Below are 7,921 nucleotides of genomic sequence, written 5' to 3' on the forward strand. Positions count from 1 at the left end.
CACTCCAGCATGGACAACATAGCAAGACCCCATCTTTTTTTAAAAAAAAGAGTCTATAAGACAAAGGTTCTCATAAATTAAGAGAAGCCAAGACAGTCACTGTGACTGCAGAATATTTTAATTTTTTTATTATACTTTAAGTTCTAGGGTACATGTGCACAACGTGCAGGTTTGTTACATATGTATACATGTGCCATGTTGGTGTGCTGCACCCATTAACTCATCTTTTACATTAGGTATATCTCCTAATGCTATCCCTCCCCCAGCCCCCCACCACAGAACAGGCCCCAGAGTGTGATGTTCCCTTTCCTGTGTCCATGTGTTCTCATTGTTCAATTTCCACCTGTGAGTGAGAACATGCGGTGTTTGGTTTTTTGTCCTTGTGATAGTTTGCTGAGAATGATGGTTTCCAGCTTCATCCATGTCCCTACAAAGGACATGAACTCATCCTTTTTTATGGCTGCGTAGTATTCCATGGTGTATATGTGCCACATTTTCTTAATCCAGTCTATCATTGATGGACATTTGGGTTGGTTCCAAGTCTTTGCTATTGTGAATAGTACCGCAATAAACATATGTGTGCATGTGTCTTTAGAGCAGCATGATTTATAATCCTTTGGGTATATACCCAGTAATGGGATGGCTAGGTCAAATGGTATTTCTAGTTCTAGATCCTTGAGGAATCACCACACTGTCTTCCACAATGATTTAACCAGTTTACAGTCCCACCAACAGTGTGAAAGTGTTCCTATTTCTCCACATCCTCTCCAGCACCTGTTGTTTCCTGACTTTTTAATGATTGCCATTCTAACTGGTGTGAGATGGTATCTCATTGTGGTTTTGATTTGCATTTCTCTGATGGCCAGTGATGATGAGCATTTTTTCATGTGTCTGTTGGCTGCATAAATGTCTTCTTTTGAGAAGTGTCTGTTCATATCCTTCACCCACTTGTTGATGGGGTTGTTTGTTTTTTCTTGTAAATTTGTTTGAGTTCATTGTAGATTCTGGATATTAGCGCTTTGTCAGATCAGTAGATTGCAAAAATGTTCTCCCATTCTGTAGGCTGCCTGTTCACTCTGATGGTCGTTTCTTTTGCTGTGTAGGAGCTCTTTAGTTTAATTAGATCCCATTTGTCAATTTTGGCTTTTATTGCCATTGCTTTCAGTGTTTTAGACATGAAGTCATTGCCATGCCTGTGTCATGAATGGTACTGCCTAGGTTTTCTTCTAGGGTTTTTATGGTTTTAGGTCTAACATGTAAGTCTTTAATCCATCTTGAATTAATTTTTGTATAAGGTGTAAGGAAGGGACCCAGTTTCAGCTTTCTACATATGGCTAGCCAGTTTTCCCAGCACCATTTATTAAATAGGGAATCCTTTCCCCATTTCTTGCTTTTGTCAGGTTTGTCAAAGATCAGATGGTTGTAGATGTGTGGTGTTATTTCTGAGGGCTCTGTTCTGTTCCATTGGTCTATATCTCTGTTTTGGTACAAGTACCATGCTGTTTTGGTTACTGTAGCCTCGTAGTCTAGTTTGAAGTCAGGTAGCGTGATGCCTCCAGCTTTGTTCTTTTCGCTTAGGATTGACTTGGCAATGCGGACTCTTTTTTGTTTCCGTATGAACTTTAAAGTAGTTTTTTTCCAATTCTGTAAAGAAAGTCATTGGTAGCTTGATGGGGATGGCATTGAATCTATAAATTACCTTGGGCAGTATGGCCATTTTCACGATATTGATTCTTCCTATCCATGAGCATGGAATGTTCTTCCATTTGTTTGTGTCCCCTTTTATTTCCTTGAGCAGTGGTTTGTAGTTCTCCTTGAATAGGTCCTTCACATCCCTTGTAAGTTGGGTTCCTAGGTATTATTTCAAATATTATTGTAAAACAATGAGATATTGAAACATACATTGGAGCAAACTCTTCTTCATTCTTAAATCCTTTCAGCACAGAGACAATCAACTGACTGTCTGGGTACTACCTGACCACTACTGGAGTCTCTTTCATCTGCCTGAGTCTGTGCAACAATATGAAATTATAATTTTACTATGCACCTAAACTTTCCTCAATATATTGAATTCTTACAGAATTTGATGAGTCAAATTTTGTAAATCCAGTTACCTTTTTCCACTACTCTAGGCCTCATATACTATCTGACCTAAGGGTTAAAGGTCCACAATTGAATAAGCCAAACTTGTTAATTTGAGGGTAAAGCATGTCAAGAAATCTGGCCTTAATGTCCAATGAACTTATGTCATATTAAGTAGCTAGATAGAAACATGCATTCCAAAGTGGATACTGTTTATCAGGCTCAGTGCTCTATTCTTGACAGTAAATCCCAGAATAGGATAGATGCTTTAATTTTGTATTAAATAGTATTAGGTGTAATATCAAAACCACTAAGGGAACACTAATGATGAGAATAGGAACACTAGCTGTGGAGCTGGCAATTTTCTATAGAAATCCTATCTCTTTCAATTGCCTGTTTAGTGGGCAAGTGTTTCAATTCCTATAATATCTAAATTGGAGAGAATCACCCCACCTACTTCTTCAGGTGTTATGATAATTATGAGGGATAACATCTTTTTAAGTGTTTAACACAATTCCTCACACATAGAAAGCAATAATAAACATTGGCTAGCATTGTAAGGATGGATTATTGTCTTCTAATGTGTTTTCATATATTTTCTTTCTGGGATCTTGAGTGAAACATGTGGATCTAGAACAAGAACAAAATGATGTTACCTTAATGATCTCTATGTAGGGTTACACTCAAGGCATCTTAAAATATTTTGCTGGCCGGCAAAAGACACCTCCTGTTCTAATTGGGCATTGTCCTTTTCTTTAAACTATGCAGACAAACAATATTATAAAGTGAGAACATCAGCATAAAAAACCTAAACATAAATCTTAATAGTGAGTTCATGAAAATTCTTACTGACGAAATGGCAATGTCACAGACTGACTGTTTATGTCCCCCCAAATTTGTATATTGAAATCCTAACCCCCGAGCTACTCGTGTTAGGAGATAGAGCCTTGGGGAGGTGATTGGGTCATGAGGACAAGATTCTCATGAATGGGATTTGTGCCCTTATAAAAGAGATCCCAGAGAGCTCATTGGCCCCTTCCAAAGTATGGGGATACAGCAGGAAGTTGCCATCTATGAGCCAGAAGGGTGAACCTCACCCCAGATGCTGAATCTGCCTTAGTATTGGACTTCCCAGCCTGCACAACTGTAAGAAATTTCTGTTGTTTATGAGTTACTCAGCTTGTGGTATTTTGTTACAGCAGCCTACACAGACTAAGACAAGTAGCATTTTGAGGATTGAAATTTCTTCATAAATGAATAGAGTATGCCCTGTTAAACCATATTCTCAGCTAACCCCATTTACTCACTGTTCCTCTTTATTTTAGTTTCACATTTTTGCTATTTATCTCTGTAATTTTATTCATTCTTCACAATTTGCCATTCTTATACTTCAAATCATGTTATCAGTTTATAATACCTCCATCAAATGATAGTCTGCATTTGTTTATCCTTGGCTGATTCAAAACACTTGGCATAATTTCCTTAAAGGAAATCATCTTCATCCCACCTCACAACACTGTATTATTTTCAATTAATTTCCAATAAACTCTTAATTGTCCATGCTCTGTCAGAGTTGGCAGAGTTAATCCCTGTTTAAGCTAATAGGTTCAACTTCTTCAACAAACAAATCTTTCATGAAAGCTGCTGACAAGCCAGAGTATTAATTAAATCTAGTTTCATTGCTTCTCACTTTCCTTGATCTTTCTCTCTTGTTCTTTGGGAAACAGTCACAGAGTTCTGGTGCTAATAAATACTATAAAAAGTAGGAAATACAGTCTAAAGAAGCAGAATATTCTGTTTAAAGTTGATGTGGTGCTTTTTGTGCACCAAGCATTGGCTCAAAAGCCTGAAAATTAGGCAGCAATACTTCCTAAGCTCATCTTCAACCATAAGGCAGAAAAGCCAAACATATCTGAAAATATAATATCACTGGTACCTTATACCAGCACTAAGAATAAGAAAACCCTGGAAAGTGGCTCGAGTACAATATTTTTCTATTGGAATTAATTTTTCAAAATGGAAAGGACTTCATTGTTATTTTTATTATAAAATTAGTGTATGTTTATTATTAAAAATAAGTACAAAAATCTCTAAAAGAAAAAGGGAAAAATTACCAGCAGTTCCACATTCCAGATACCATCACTGTTAGCATTTAGGATACAAATATCCAAACACTTTTTCTATCAATACATTTAATTTTTAAATTTGACCATTATGCAATGTACACATGCACTAAAGCACCACACTGTACCCCATAAACATGTGCAATTATTATGTCAATTAAAAACAAAATAAAAGCATTTTACAAAAATTCATGTTATTTTTAATAACTTGTTTTTCTAATTTTATACACCATAAAATAAATGTCTTTACATGACATTTATTTTATGATAATAACTAATTTATTCATTTAAACAACAAGGTACATTTCATTCTACAGATATACTATATAATATTTACTCCGATCTCTGGATGAGAATTTATGTTGCCTGTAAATATTGTATCACAAACATTATAAGAATAATCTCTGTAAAGGTTTTCTTCCTGTATTACTATTTGGGTAGAAAAATTACTAGAAATAGAATAACTGGGTCAAAGATTAAAGACAATTTAAATTTCAATATATAGAATCAAATTATTCTCCAAAATATTGTACTCTACAGTATTTGAATTTTGATTTTTTTCTCCATTTTCACTACTGCCAATAACTTTAATCTTTGTCGATAAATGAGACAAAAAAGACAAATAATGCAATATTATACAAGGGAGATTAATAGGTAGAAAAAGAAATGCAATGGCCAGGAGTAACAGAAGATGTTCCACATCAATCCAATCAAAGTAATGAGTCTTTAAAATGCAATAGCAGTCAATGTTAGCAAGAGTGTAGGCATTAGACATTCTCATAGGAATATAAACCAGGGCCATGTTTTAGGATCATATTAGATCGCAGCAATTAAAAAATGTTAAATTCATATGTTCTATAGCAACTTCTCAGGTTGGAATTTATCACATGGAGAATCTTGTAAAATACATAAACCAAGATATGTTATTAATGTTACTGGTAGCCTATTGTTTAAATAAAAAATATATTTATACAATACAGTTGTTAAAAGTTAAGAATATCTTGAAGGTAAATTATTAAACAAAAATAGAAAGCCTAGGCCAGGCAAGACTTCCTCTCATGCTTGTAATCCCAACACTTTTGGAGACTGAGGCGGGAGGATTGCTTGAGCCCAGGAGTTTGAGACCAACCTGGGCAACACAGTGAGACCTCATCTCTAGAAAAAAAAAAAAATACAAAGCCTAGTTCTGAACATCCTTTTGTGTAATACTAAAAGATAAAATTTTATTTTCTAACTTGTTTAAGATCTATATTCTATACGGGGGATGTGTATTAAGGTCATTTTTAAAAAGATACTCAAGAAATTGTCAACAGTGATTATCTTAAGGAGAGATTCTAGATGTCTGGGGGTAAGAGACTAGAGGAAAGAGAATTTTATATTTCATTTTTACCTTTATTTAATTTTTTGATTTTCTTACTGGGTGCATGAATTATATTTTTATGTCAGCATGTTTTATCAGATAAATAAAATTATGAGCTATTTCTGTTTTCTCTCATTTGTTTTATGTTTAAATAAAGGAAAATGAGATATGTCGTTTTAAATTAGATAATCTTGAGTCCATGATTATTATGAAAGCCCTCTGTTATCTTTTTACTTCCTTTCACAATGACTATTTATGTTGTAGAATCATTAATTTCTCAAGACAAATGTCTTAGAAGGTAGATACAAAAAAAGGTATACATTTTTTGATTCAAGCTAATTTCATGTTATGAACAAAATTACGTAATGTCATTTCTAAGACCTTTCTGTGATCTATCAATCCACTAGGTTAAAGAGCAGAAATCACTTCCAAAACAAATCCTTTTGCAGTCAGCAAAATGAAGCAATTATATGAATAAGTTTTTCCACTTGGCCTATTTTTCTACCCATGGTTATTAATCAGTCTCACTGACTACATTTTCCATTTTACATCCCCTTTCAGGCACTACTGCAGATGGCCAAGCATATCACATTATGTAAATAAAATAAAACAAAATGTTTTCCCATTTAGCAAATGGATATACTTCACCTCTAATGCTTCCAGTCTTTCTCAGATCATTCAAAAAGCATGATATGGTTTCCATAAAAGGACATTCACCCCATTTGACTAACTGGAATTTCTTTACTCCAGCTAATCTTTACCAAATAGCTGAATTAATTCAAGTTGACACCCTGTTATCTACCAGCTCTTCCAGCCCTTTTGCTTGATTGTTTTGTCATTTTGCCTTTTCTTTTCTTCTAAAGTGGGAGTATGGAGATTTACCCTTCTGAAACAGCTGTGTCACATCATAATCCTTCAGGATATCAGCTCTTAACTGGCTGCACATCAAAATCACTGTTTCCTTTTACCAATACTCTAGACACACTCAAGCAGAGATTCTGGATTCTGATTTAATTGACACAGAGTAGGGCCTGGGCATTTTTATAGCTCCCCACATGATTCTATTGTGCCTCATCTATCCTAGCCCTTAAGCAGGACCAAACATTTGTTCTATCTTAATTATTATTCTCTTAAACTTAGTCCAATTCCTTACAACTGATAGCTTTCTATATACTCATCTGCCTTGAGTGATGACAATTGATATGGTTTGGCTGTGTCCACACCCAATCTCATCTTGTAGCTCCCATAATTCCCACATGTTGTGGGAGGGGCCCAGTGGGAGATAACTGAATCATGAGGATGGGTCTTTCCTGTGCTGTTCTTGTGTTAGTGAGTAAGTCTCATGAGATCTGATCATTTTTAAAGTGGGGGTTTCCCTGCACAAGCTGTCTCTTTGCCTGCTGCCATCCATGTAAGATGTGACTTGCTCCTCTTTGTCCACCATGATTGTGAGGCCTCCCCACCCATGTGGAACTGTAAGTCCATTAAACCTCTTTCTTTTGTAAATTGCCTGGTCTCAGGTATGTCTTTATCAGCAGCATGAAAACAGATGAATACAACAATACTGTAACAAATCTACTCACATCTGTTCTCTTTATAGGAATTGCAGTGCTACAATATTAGTGGCTCTTAATTCTAAGAGTGTTAAAAAATATTAATGCTTGTCCCACCCCTAAAGTCTAGGGTGTGACCTGAGCATTAGGTTATTTAAAACTTTTCTCAGGTAATAGACATGTGCAGCCAAGGTTGAGAACCACTCTATAGGGCCAAGATATGTAAGAAAATTCAAGTCCTTTAGCTGGGCATGGTGGCACGCAGCTGTAGCCCCAGGTACTCTGGAAGCTGAGGTGGGAGGATTGCTTGAGCCCAGGAGAGAGAGGCTGCATTAAGCTATGATCACATCACTGCACTCTAGCCTGGGTGACAAAGTGAGATCATGTCAAAAAAAAAAAAAGAAAGGAGAAAGAAAGGAAGAAGAGGAAGGAAGGAAGGAAGGAAGGAAGGAAGGAAGGAAGGAGGGAAGGAAAAGAAGAAAGAAAGAAGAAAGAAAGGAACAAAGAAAGAAAGAAAGAAGAGAAAAAGAGAGAGAGGAAGAAAGAAAGAAAGAAAAAAGAAAAAGGAAGGAAGGAAAGGAAGAAAGAAAAAGAGAGAAGAAAGAAGAAAAGGAAAGAAAGAAAGAAAGAGAGAAAGAAGGAAAAGAAAGAAAATTCAAGTCCTGCCTTGTAAAATGCAGTACTCCATTTTCCCAAAGAGATCCCAAGGGAAACTTAACTACAGGATAAAGACAGACAAAAGGACATAAATTACAACTACTCTAGGTTCACATATTATTTTGTTTCTGAAATTGGGTTTAAAA

This window comes from Gorilla gorilla, chromosome 1, assembly GCF_029281585.2.
Source record: "Gorilla gorilla gorilla isolate KB3781 chromosome 1, NHGRI_mGorGor1-v2.1_pri, whole genome shotgun sequence".
Classification (NCBI taxonomy): Eukaryota; Metazoa; Chordata; class Mammalia; order Primates; family Hominidae; genus Gorilla; species Gorilla gorilla.